Consider the following 14,079-nt stretch of genomic DNA (forward strand, 5'->3'; position numbering starts at 1 on the left):
AATTCTCTGTCCAGGGGCAAACAACGCGATGATGGATGCTCTTATGGAATGGTGGAAGGTAGGAGTGGCAATTTTAGCCGACCCATTAGATACCCGGCCCAACATAAATAGGGCGAATTTTTTTGGACCGTTTAAAGTTTGAGTTAGGTATGAATTTTAGATGCAATATCCGAAGTAGATTCAAGTACGAGTAATGGAATGCCCTGCTTCAAACCCGACCCAATATAATATAACCATAATCCACCGCGCACGCACCCCCCGAATTCACCCAATAGATCATAGTCGTCATAACCCCATTCGTCTTAATCATCCCTCGTCCCTCTTTACTTAAAAATTTATTATTGTTGAAACTTAGATGACATATATTTTGTGAAAATTACAACAATTGATTATTTTTATTTGTTTGTTTCCAAGCCTCCAATTAATTTGACTTATGTATGAACCATTTCTTTTTTAGAATATATTGTAGCTTTTGATGTGCTTAGGATTCTCTCTATATGACTCAAAAATTGGGTCATAAGGGAATAAGCTATAGGTTTTTTGCATTATATAGCACATGTAATCTCATTACATATAGCTATAAGTTATGATTATCTGACCCAACCCGCCCCATCTACTTGACTTGGCCCAACCCAACCCAAGATAGGTATTGAACGGATACGGTATAGAAAATCTTTTTATATTCTATGTAGGATTTAGGCCGACCCACTCCAAAGCTATTTTTAGATATTTATGAATGTAGACCTAATCCAACCTATAATCTTATTATCTTGCTAATTGTACCAGCCCATCCCATGAATTTAAGCCAAACAAACCCTTAAAATATCTGATCCTCTCTAGCTTGAGGTTAAATTGAGAGGTCCAATTCTAATCAGTCCTTTATATATCACACAAATCAATGCAATCAGGTGTTCCATGCAATATGTTTGATAGTATGTTGGGTATGACATTGCCTGAGCTTACTCCATTATGACAACATATATGTAGTATATAAATTGTAGTGATTGAGAGACTAGGTCCCTCCACATGGACCAGGCTCATTCTTTTCTCTCATAAAATAACGATCTCCCATCACCACAATCGCTACAGTCAAAATATGCTGCTTGCCCCCCAGATTCTTCATAATTAAGATGGTCTCCATGAGTGAAGAAAGTTGAGCCACACTATAGATATTTGTCCTTCAAATAACATAAATGTCTCATTTATGCAGTCTAGGTCCTCTAAAATTATTCCAACCTTTCATCATAATTAAAAATAAGATGATACCTCACTTTATCTTAATACTAATGTCAATCTAGATAGCTACACAAAGATAAAATTACTCTATCTTTAGGATCTCGCAGTGCTGGTTCGAGTTCAATAAATTAATTGTCCGCATAGCGCTTTATGCCCTAGAAAAATAAATATCTCTAGGAAAGAATTTCAATTTAATACTTTCTTTTTGGTAAATAGATCCATTTTTCTCGACCTCATAATTAGTTTTTCTTTCTTTCACTTCAATCAATTGATGAGTTTGCCCTGCTGGATTTACAGATGATAAATAGGGCAAAGTCTTAAAACCCAACTCTAACAGTTGACTAAATTTATCATAAGACTTACAGAGTTTTTGTCTCCTTGTTTCGGATACACATGCTCAGATATTTCTTATTACAGATTTATAAGTAGTTAATTCATAAATACATATACACACACACACACAAACATGCATATATACACGCACATCTTCGAAGAATTCCACAATGATATTTTATATATAGTATTTGTTTGTTCCTTTATTTCATAACTGTAATATTCTTAAACAATCTTATTTGTTGCATTTGTACACACAATATGAATGTTGATAAAGAAAGAATTTTCATTTTGATCAGCTCAACAAGCCCTTGATTTTGTTTGTTGTTCTCTTTGCTGTAGCAATTTTTATTCACTTTCTTTTTTTGGGAAATTTTATTCACTTATTAGCATCTCTCCCAAAATTAAAAATAAAGGATAGAAATAGAAACTATTTTGTTATAAGATGAAATATATGCAGCCTTTTTTGCGACAAAAAAGCACATCTAAGAGGTATAATTTGAAGGATAAGGGGTTGTGGATCGGTTTTTTAATTTCGGATCCCTCCCTCATCCACCGTAGCAAGCATGTTTGTTTTAAGGGAAACTAATAAAATAAAATAAAATTATAAAAACACCGATTTGAATTAGGGCCATTTATACTTAGATCCTAAAAATTTAAAACATATCAATTAGCCACCAAAACTTCAAATGTATTGTAATATTATTCAGCCATCTATATGGATTCTAACACTGATAATGGAGTAAGAAAAAAGATACAAATATCCTTGAATCAGAGAGGTTGTCCTTTTGCCATTCATCTACTTGTATAGATCTTGTAGTTCTCCATTCTTTCTAATCCATCCATCTACACAGATCTCAAAACAATCCATATTCTATTATTTATCCACCTGCACATATATTAAAGTATCCCATCCTTTGTCATTCATTTTTAAGCGTTAAAGTGCTCCAGCCTTGATCATCCATCCACATGCACAAATCTCAAAGAAATGTTTTTGCCATCAATCCACCTACACAAATCTCAAAGTGCTTCCTATATGATCGATTTGTTTGCACAAATCTCAAAAGCGCTACATTTGTGTTCCATTCGCTCGCACAAATCTCAAAGCACCCTATCTTTTATTATCCATCCACTTGCATAGATCTTAAAGCACTCATCTTCTATCATTCATATATTTGCATAGATCTTAAAGCGCTCTATCCTCTATCATCTATCCACTTGCATAAATTTGAAAACACTCATCCTCAGTCATTCATCTACCTACACAGATCTCAAAGCACTCCATTCTCTATTATTCATGCACCTATATTGATTTCAAAGTGCTTTATCCTTTACCATCTATCCACTTGCACAGATTTCAAAGCATTCCATCCTCACTCATCCATTTACCCTGCACAAATCATAAAGCATTTTGTCCTTATCATCCATTCGCATGCACATATATCAAAGCACTTCACTACTATCATTCATCTGGCTACACTGATCTTAAATCGCTCTACCCTTTGTCATTCATTTGTCTGCATGGATCTCAAAGTACTCTATTCTCTATCATTCATCCATTGAAGCACTTTTATCTTTTATCATCCATCCATTTACATAGATTTCCAAAAACTCCATCTTTTATTATTCATCTACTGGCAAGGATCTCAAAGTGCTACTTTTCCTCTCTAAAATAAGAATCCCTTAGTAAGTCAGTAGAAAGGGCTAGTTCTAAAATTTTATAAGAAAATAGTTATCATTTGATCCTCATGTCATAACATTTTATAACGGAGTTAGACGGGTGAACATATTCCAACAAGCTTTGAAGTTTTGATGGGTAATTAATACTTTTTAAATTTTGGAAATCTAATGGCAAGTGGTCGAATTTGGAGGATATCTCAAGTGTAAATGGTCGAAAGTTGGAGGGTGCCTTTGTAATTTTCTCTAAAAGAAAAAAAAATGTTTTGTATTTCATGCATCAGGTGGGTTCAGGTCACGATGACAACATCAAATCGTATGTTGCACAAATCTCAAAGCACCCCAACTCCATCCTTTCACTCGTGAATTGCTGCTGCTTCGTGCGAATGATACAACCCGAACCCGGGTCAGGCACCTGGGGTTGCGGCGACTGGAACTTGCGCCTTTATAAGCAGAAACCCTGAGCCTCCCCCGTCCATTGTCTGGTCTTAGTCCAGGCCTGCGTCACACATGGACGGCATCGCTGGTGTCGACAGCGAAGGAACCAAAGCTCCGGCGGCCGCTGCCGGGCCCCTGCCGAAGATGCTGGCCTTCGAAGGGTTCTCCGTGACCTCGTTGGCTATCGGCGCCTTGGTGAGGCTACCAAAGAACAACTCAGTGTATCAGCTCCTACGTACGGCCTACTACCTTGCTGACTCTGTCCTCTTCCTATTTGGGCTCGGTCTGATGGTCCTGAGCGTGGCCGTCGCCGGGAATCCTTATTACCGGGCTCTCGCGAAAGCTGTGATGTGGGGGACCCTTGCACCTCTGCTACTTCTCCTGGCTCTAGGCGCGCTTGCGAATCCAAATATCGGCTTTTGATCCTCGTTGGCCAGGTCTTGTATACACACATATATTCACTGGATATTGAGTGGATATATTTTTATATATTGATGATGCTTTTGAGAGAAATGAGTGCGTTCTTCTAGGTTATGTGTGTACCGATACACTCGATATATGATTAGAGTGTAAGTATTGTAATTTTTCTTGGCTTGCTGGAAGACGCATTGACGAGTGTACCTGTTCTTATTTATCTATCAGTCAATGAAAGTTATGTAATGAACTTCGTGTTACACACCTATTGTATTTATCTGAATCAAATTAATAGATTTCATCTTTGGATGCATATTTCCTTATTTTACTTAATCACGTCTCCCGAAGAATACAGTCCCAAGCGACTCTCTCTATCTCTTTTTCTTGTTTCCCTTCTATGATCTCTTTCTTTCGTCTTCTCCCAGCTGCGCCCTCATGTGCCTCTTCCCCTCTCTCCGATCCTTTTTTTTAATGGAAGGGGGAGGCAGAAGCCACCGAGATTTATTAGTTTAAGAAGTTATAGCGTTTACAAGGTGAAGTAGAGGATTGGAATGTACAGAGAGAGAGAATAAAGTGAAGTACAACTAGAAATTGTTTACAAGATCCCCTTTGCTATTGAGACGAGAGCTTCAATAACAATCAACGGAGATTTGGCCAAGATTAAGTCGAAACAGCCAGTTCACTAACTCTGCATAGCACTGACGAGTCATTGAAAAGAATATTAGCAGATGAAGCACAGGCGGAAGAGGAAGAAGATTTGTTAAGAAGAATCATAACATTGCATTCCTTCCAAAAACTCCAAGGATCCTTAATTACTTATATGTTAATTACCGTTTATATTCTCTCTTTGTTTTCTCTTCAGTATCTTATTTTTCTCCTTATTTATCTTTTTAGCTTTCATCCCACTCTATAATCTCCCCGGTCTATATCCTTTGCTACACAAAAACTAAGGGCGAGCTTGGTTCATGACCAAAATCGGAGCTGGAATCAGAATAGATTAGAATGAAAATCAAAATGGCTATATACCCCGACATGTTTGGTTCATGACCAGAATTGGAATCGAAATCAAAATAGAATTTGAATACTAGGAAGAATAGGGATTGGGTGATGGGGGATTAAGGCATTTCATTTTCCTCTGAAATCGAAATGAGAATGAAATTCTCCATAACCAAATGGCTGAAATAAGTTACTCATTTTCATTTCTACTCTAGAGTTCCAACTTTCCTCAATCAAATATGCCCTAAGATTAAAATATCATATGGTCCAGATGGCTTAAAACAACAGCCTATAAAAAATTCATATATTTGGGAGAACCCTACTGGTGACCTATGTTTCACGTTGTCAAAAAAGCAATCCACTTTATGGTTTTATTACAACTACCTACTTAAGGCCAGTTAGTTATCCTTTTTGTAAGGTCTCCCAAGATGAAAAAGGGTGAGTTTGGCTCTTGTTTCAAACCCTCTTCGAATCACTCTCATTTAGCTCTAGATGCATAGGCAATTCTCTATGCTTACTTGTTATAGTACATTTATGGTATATTTCGTTCGAGAAAATTGGACTCTGGAATAGAAATATGAATGGGTGGCTTTCATTCCAATTATTTGATTGAAGGAAAGTCCTATTCCCATTTTAGAGGAGAATGGGATATCTTAATTCTCCAAAATTTAATTTCTACTCTTTTTTAGTATTTAAATTCTATTCTAATTCTTGATTCCGATTCTGATCACAGAAAAAATACGTCGGAGCAAATGACCATTCTAATTCTGATTCAAATTTATTCCAATTCTTTTCATCATAAACCAAAAATATCTTTACAAGAGGTAGTTTTCCATGCTTGTATTTTGGCTCGTGGACTGACATATGTGAATTCGGTATCTGGATAAAGCCTCCATTTTTTGCCATCAGAAGGTCCAGGCATGGATCTCAAGAACGAGCTGCAAACTGGATTTTATGCACCTGAATTGAGTGCGAGGCATAGTAAATATCTTGCCCCAGTACGTTCTTGGTGTACAAAGTATTTTCCTACACTAATAGCTAACAAGATTTATCTTGAGCAAAATCAATTGACAAGAAAAAACTCACCCTTATTCTTTTCTTAAAGCAAAAAAATTGTTTAACCTTCTGCAGAAGATGTAGTCCTTGTCTTCGCGCATTCTTGGAAGTTGCATTAAATATTATATTACCCCTGATCTTATTTTTTGATTTAGATTTCTTGTAACGTACATTTCTCCGAAGGAAAGACCTCACGTCTTTGATTTGGCACTTCGTCATGAGCATATTTTATTGTTGTCATGATTCCAACATAAATTTTTTTTTTAATTTTATTTGAAAAGGAAAGCTCGGGTTAGATAAGATAATCGTGGGATAGGAAGCAGAGAAAAGAAAAGAAAAGAAAAAAAGTGCAAGTGGGGAAAGGAAAGAAAATGACCTCACATCTCCGTAAAGGTTCGTTGCAAAAGTTTCTCTTCTACCACTAAATATTCTACATGCTCCCTCTCACACGCCCTATAGAAAAGCTTTTGTGCATCACATTTCTTTATTCCAGATAAAACGGGACTGCCATGACCATCAGTTTCGTCACCTACGAACCCTACACGAAGGTCCCATTTTTCTTCTTTTCGCTCCCCGCGTTTATTCAATGAGGAAAAGCATCATCTTTTTGTCCCTTTTGCTCCAGAAATTAGTATTGTCTTTACTTCTCCTTTTGTTTTCAAGTGTTTTATCTTCAAATATCTGAGGGATTTCCGCATTCTTATGTAACTAATTACAATTCCAAAAGCCATGAAACATAAGTTATAAGACCAGATTCAAAATATCTAAAAATAACTTGAAAGCACTTTAGATAGGATTAAATTGTAGATAAAAGCTAAAAGCTTCACTTTGAAGAACTTAGACTTCAAGTGGATTGCATGCATTTTAGAGAGGTTGTAAAGACCTTACATTTTTATAACCAAAATAGAACAAGATATTGATGCATTGCCATGAAAATAGAAGCTTCTCTGCAAGTCAATCCACGTCATGACAAATCAAACATTGTGGTCTCCTCTCTTTTTCCGAAACATAATTTTGGGCAACCGTCTTCTTACTATTTTCTTTTACAGAAAATCCATATGTTCTGATCAACAAGCTAGGAATCATGGAATCGTATGGGATGACAGCAAATGAAATAAAGAGTCAACATTCACATAGGTAGATAATTATTTTGTAAGAATAGGTGGATAAAAATAACTCTCTCAATTTTATACCTATAAAAAAAACATAGATAAAAATTAATTCTTTTATCTACTCAAAAACAAATTATAGGTAAATTTCTCAATCTTGTACCGATGGACAGAAATCATTGCTGCCGTTAGAAATATTGACCAATAATATATATTTTTGATTTATGCCAACATTTTTTTAATGAGTATTAGCAGAATTTATTCCTTGATAAATGTTCATTTTTATGTAGTAAAGTATCTAAATATTATAAATATTAAAAAATTAAAATACTAAAATTATTTACATTGGATGGATCTTCTTTCCTTTTAAAGACGAAGTGGGTGGAAACGCTCTAGCTTCTCCCTGACTGGCCTGGCTTCTAACATCAACCGGAAGTTTTCGGGAGGAGAACAATATATATATATATATATATATATATATATATATATATATATATATATATACACACTAGTGGGAGTTTTTAATTAATCTTTCGGTGACCCCTGGAAGGAAAAATATAGGAAGTCCCAATATCTTACCACGTCCACCCTTTGATGATGTGGTATTTTCTTAATTTGAGTAATTATTTGGATAATTTCTTGTATCACATCTACGACGACGAGACACGCAAACGGTTAGATATAATTTCGTGTATCTTCCGCGGCCGGCTAATTCTTGTCGCTATCCTTCCAACATCGTATGATTTCTTTATATATGTTTCGTTTTCTTTACTTTGTTTCTTTCTGCAGAAGTCGACGATGATCGGCGTGGGCGGCGCGAGGGCCCACCTCGCGGTCGGCGCGGGGGCCCATGCACGAGGGCAAAGAGGCAATTTGACGTAAAATAATTATGATTGTAGGAAGTGGTAATACCATGTCATTGGTTCTAGAAAAATACTAAAACTTACCTCTAACCTCACAGCACACTATTCCAATATGAAAATCTGATTATCGGAGCAGTGTGATCGCCTACTAACACCACTTACCCCTAAAATACTGCAGTAATTCCCCATGGCCACATTAAATTGATGGATTGAGCCATGAATGTATGGATAATCAGTAACAATTCTTATAACTATCTATAGTTAAATGTTATGATGTTGTTAACGTCAATATGAGAAATTAGACGGTTTCACATTGAGAACTTCAAGCCAGTCTCATTCTAAATTAGATTTAGATTGAGAACTTGAACAAACTCAATCTAATGCAAAACCTACCATAATTTTGTAATAGAAAATCTAACTCAATCAAGCTCAAGTCCATTCCTTACTCTTTGTCGAGCTCCCAATACAAGCAAATCCAAACTTGATCAGGTGAAAGATTTTGACAATGAATGAACTTGTTTTTGGTTTAAAAGATGTGAAATTTTAGTTCGGGCTCGAGATAGCTTTCCTAGGAGTTTCATGATAAGATGATGGAGGTTGTCGTGGACTCCGTCAACAAGGGCTTCAGTGCTTGCAAGGAGATGGTTAGTAAATTGCATCCTCACATTGGCGATAGTGCACTACAGGAATAGTAACTTTTGCCGGCATTTTTTATGACCTTTTCCGACGCTTATTAGCGTCGGCCAAAACCCCGCCCACGCAACAGCAAGCATCGTACATGCGGCAATGCCAGAGTGGAAAAGCTTTAGACCGACGCAAGAGGAAAGCGTCGGCAAAACCAAGGATTTATCGACGCTTATCAAAGCGTCGGTGTATCATCTTTTTCCGACGCAATTTAGCGTCGGCATAGACTATAACTCGGGCCTGCTGGGATTGTTGCGAGGTTTTTGCCGACGCTTATAAGCATCGGCTAAAGCGTTTCAGCCCGTGCCAAACTTGGTTTTTAACGACGCTTTAAAGCGTCGGGCGTCGAATTTTTTTTTTAAAAAAATAGAAAAACACATGCTCGTCATAAATCAAAATTTACATCAATATGAACCTGCATTACATTTACATCAACACAAATATTCAGATCATACAAAACATTCATATTGTCATATATGATTAATAAGTTTAGAATTACAATGTACTGTGAAAAATATAAGAAAGATACATAGAAAACAAAACTCCTTAAATAACAGTCTAAAAAGTATCACGGATCGGATTTAGCGCCATCATTATCTCTACGAGCTGTTGAAGTATCAGGAATCTACATAAAAAAAAAAGAACTTTAGAAGTTAGGAATATGAAAATCATTAACTCATGCAAAATAAATGATAATTATGTAAAGTCATCAAATACATATAGTTATTTACCTGAGGAGGGAGAAATCGTTGTAACATAGATGAAATATGCTCAAGCTGAGACTGCAAAGTTTGTTGGTTCTGCTTCAACTCCGCCAACTCTGCCTGATGGCGATCCTTCATATCTTCAATTGTTGCCCGAAGTCTCCTAACTTCTGCATTGCTACTGCGTTCTCCAGCATTTCTTGTACACATGCCCACTGTAGACAACTGAGTGGGGGTAACTCCAACGCCATAACCCCTCACTCTATCATAACGCTCCGGGCCCAATAATTCAGCGAGCACCTGAGCTTTGATATGACTGATCGCGTCGGATGATGATGACTCTCCGACGCGCTCTGAAATAAGAGTTGTTGCCCTGTCCTATATCTCTTAAAAGAAAAGGTCATATTAATGTATGCCAATAATAGAACTAATAAAAATATCGTTGAAAGATTCAAAGATGAATACATACAAATATATCTCTTGATTCCTCCCGAACAAAACTACCATCTCGGTGGGTGTGAGTCATCTTATAAAACTCCACCTTACCAGGATCCCTCCCATTATCATCCATCTACAACAAAAGGTATATTGGCAAGCTAGTTATCATGATACATGCTATATGATAGAACAGTTTAAAATAGTTTCAAAGAGTTTCAAAAAAACTTATGAATTCAGCTCTACGTCGAGCATAACTCATCGAGCCTGAAGTATGAGGAACAGTCTGAAAGGCTTATGCAGCTCTACCAATGTTGGAATATGTCTTTCCAAAAAAGGAATAAACAATAAAAATTTGTAATCTAAATTATTAGTAAATACAATATAAGGTACTGAAAAAAATATACACAACCTGAGCTTTCTCGGAAAACCAATAATGGACAAGCTCCCTCCACTATGAGGGATTACATCAGGAGGACAAACACGGGCAACCTCCTCTTTTGTCATACTATCGTACTTCCAGTCCGCCTTTAACTTGGCCCTATATTCTTTCCACTTGCGGTTGACGGACTTCAGCACCCAATCATGACTCTCTTTAGGAAGCAAAAACATTTTCTACATCAAAGTAATTAAAGAATGTTATAACAATGTTAAATCAAAAAATAAAATTGTAATAGTAAACAAATTCAATTCTTTACCTCAATAACCTTAAGAAGCTAAACCTTATACGAAGGAAGCATTTTATTCCATTTCGTATAGTTGAGCGGACACAACTGACCCTTACGCGCAACCGTTCCTAGAAAAGTCGATAAAATGCTTGCAGCCCTCTTGATGGGTTGCCCCAGTTCATTGCAATATACCACGATTTTCTTATCCTCGCATAGGCTCCACACATCCCATGCTCGAGTGAGTCCTCGTGTCCTCTTCACTCTCCCCGGTCCATTTATAAAAATAAAATAAAATATTCATTAATTAAAACATTAAAGACAAATGATTTAATATAATTAGATTGTAAGAAAAATTAATATATAAAATTAAATCAAATTACCCTGGATGTGCACGTCATCCATGTCTGGACAATCAGCAAGTGGCACGTGCTCAGACTGAGACTCGTGCTGAGTATGAGACTCGTGCTGAGTATGAGACTAATGCTGAGAATGGGACTCGTGCTGCTGGGGCTCGTCGGGCTGCTGGGACCGCAGGGACTGATCGGAAGAAGATCCCACAGATGTGTGCTGAAACTCAACATCTCTGAATTGTTTTCCTCGCGGCATGTTGTTACCTAGTATGCACAAAAAGAAGCAATAGGATCAAGCTGAAACAATTTAAGCTTCAGCTTCTAGGAATCCAAGTAAGTAGTTCTCGAATAGGATCCTTCCATCCCATCATGAAGACAAGCCAAGATTGAAGTTGCTCTACTAAATATTGAGCCAAGCTCAAGCTGGCCCTCAGTTAAGCTCAGCATAATTGCACTCCTATACAGTATATATTGGTGCCTCTGCCATATGCCATTTATCTACCATTTTTCTTATCTATAAGAAATAAAATCTCTAGTCGAGCTTCTCAGAAATAAAAGCTCAGCTCAAACAAGCTCGACTGAATATCAAGCTTAGCTCAAGCTGGCCCTGTCTCCTTCATATTGTAGCCATGCAAGAAACACTGCAATATCTGAATCGATTTTACTGTACATGTTGCAACCAAGCACAAAGGAAGTTAAATTCTCAGACCTTACCAGAGGTTTCTTAATCAGGCAACTCTTGGGCAATTCTCAGACCTTAGCACAAACCTTGCAAACAACCAGAAGGGACAGAATTTGATGGAAGGTTTGTGGATTTCATTGACTATTTTTTGATGCTTTACTCCCATTTGTCATGCAGCATTCCTTCAATTATCTAACCATTAGCAGCTTCATCTTTCTGCCTTTCATCCAATATTTTGGTTTTTAGTTTCCAAACAGCTTCCAAGTCTTCCACATTCTAGAGATCACATTCAACTTCAAAAAGAAAGAAAATAGGATGCTGAATATTAATTTACAGCGTAATATCTGTTTATTAAATTTATTCATTTTCACTTAAACAACCAGTAGGTCAACGACCAGAGAACTTGATCCAGTTTGAAACTTGCAATATATTCCTCTCATACATGCACATGCCTGTTCTATGAAACAAGTGTGGGTGTTTGGTATAGCTTATACTATTGTGGAAAAAGAGAAAAAGATATGAGCCCTTCATATCATAAATTTGGTAGTTGATTCATCAAAACACTGATGGATTGTAACACAATTTTCTGATCTGCTTACGAAATAATTTGACCATAACATGCCATTTTTGGTAACATTGCAGGGTAAGCCATGCACAGTAACATTGCTTCTTTAAAAAAATGTCCATAAAAAAATAAGTATAGGGCAATACCAAGAATGATGCATGGAAACTACCATTACAGAGATAGATGTTCTTACCAAGAACACAGAGAAAAGTATGCATCTAGCCTTGCTTTGTTTCTAATCCCAACCTTTTGTGAGATTTAATTGTCTTTGCTAGCATACTTCTATTAGCATTACTCAAATTCAAGAAATGCAGTAATACCCGGTAGAAACAAATAGAAACTATCGCCAAAACCCTTAATTTCATAAGCACACTACAAATTCCTTCTAAAATAAGCATTCAGCATACGAATCATTAAGATGTAAGGTTTCATTTTTGTAACCTATCTTTGCCTCTAAAAATCTTTTGAATTACCTCTTTCTCGGGCGGAGGGAGATGGGGTTGGCCGGTCGGCGTCGCAGAGGAGGGAGGAGGAGAGGAAGATGCGGACGGTCGCTCGGCGCCGGAGAGGAGGGAGAAGGAGAGGAGCTTGCCGTCGGACGTCGCTCGGCGCCGGAGAGGACAAAGGCCGGTCGCTCGTCGTCGTAGAGAAGGGAGGAGGAGAGGACCTAGGGCTTGATCGATCGGGATGCAAACTGAGGAGGACGGGGCCGGCCGCTTGGTTTTGTTATTAATTTGACTTTTGACGACGCGTATACGCGTCGTTTTAGGATGCAACTACGACGACGCTAATAAGCATCGTCTATTCCTCCAATTTTTAAAAAAGCGTCGGCTTTTTCTATAACATTATGACAACGCTCAAGAGCGTCGTCTATTGTCGAGAATTACCGACGCTTAGTTAATGCGCCGGCAAATCTTGGCGGTATTCGATTTTTTTCTGACGCTTCTTCCTAGCGTCGGAAAAAAAGCGTCGGAAAAGACCGATTTTCCTGTAGTGGCGAGATCCTCTCGGAAGGGCTAGTGGCCGCCAAAGAGGTGTCCTCCTCAGAGCAAGAAGAAGAAAAAGTAGAGTAGAAATTGTTTTTTGGCTCGGCCACATTGAGAGCTTTTGATTTGTATTTTTTCTTTTCTTCTTCCGAACTTTTCTTAGCCCTCTTGTTTCTATGAATGAAATGAACCTCTCTTCCTTTTGCCACATACTTTTTTGCTCTTTGCTTCATTTTCCAAGTCCCTTAGATTATCCGAAGTATGTCGTCATAAGAGCTAGCATTGGCTCACAGGTTTTTTACCCTCGATCTTAGCTTGATCGGGGCCAAATACTTAGGATAATCTTCTGGAGCCATTTGGTTGCATCGTGAATGGGTGAGTTGCATCACAGTAGCTCACTTCAATCATTGACTTTGTCCTTTTCTTGCTCGGGGTTGGGCTGATGGTCCTCGCTCCTCAGCATGCACGGTGGTAGTTGGTCGAGAATCCCAACAACCGAGCTATGGCTATAAGATTTGATATGGTATGACTCTCTTGGCTTTGATACTGCTGATGCTCTACACGCGGTTGTGAATCCAAACACGGGTTTCTAATCCTTCTTTGCTTAGGTCACAAATATAGAATTATAATCAGATGGATGGTGTTTGTCGTCTTCGAGTTTATCTGGCGACAAATGCTGGAATTCTGAATAAAATTTAGGGCCACTATATGCCTACTTGGTGTTGGAAACTTGCACATATACATGTTGTAGTAATCTAAAGTTAAGAGTAGATGGGTTAATTTATTTTCTGTATCATATATATGTATACACATATGACCGCATTGTGCATTAAAAATTTAGACAGTTTTTACCTGATACAGCATGCTTTTTGAGTGGCATTGG

The sequence above is a fragment of the Phoenix dactylifera genome, chromosome 8 (genome assembly GCF_051530095.1).
Source record: "Phoenix dactylifera cultivar Ajwa chromosome 8, Ajwa_hap1_PhDact_Kaust_v1.1, whole genome shotgun sequence".
Classification (NCBI taxonomy): Eukaryota; Viridiplantae; Streptophyta; class Magnoliopsida; order Arecales; family Arecaceae; genus Phoenix; species Phoenix dactylifera.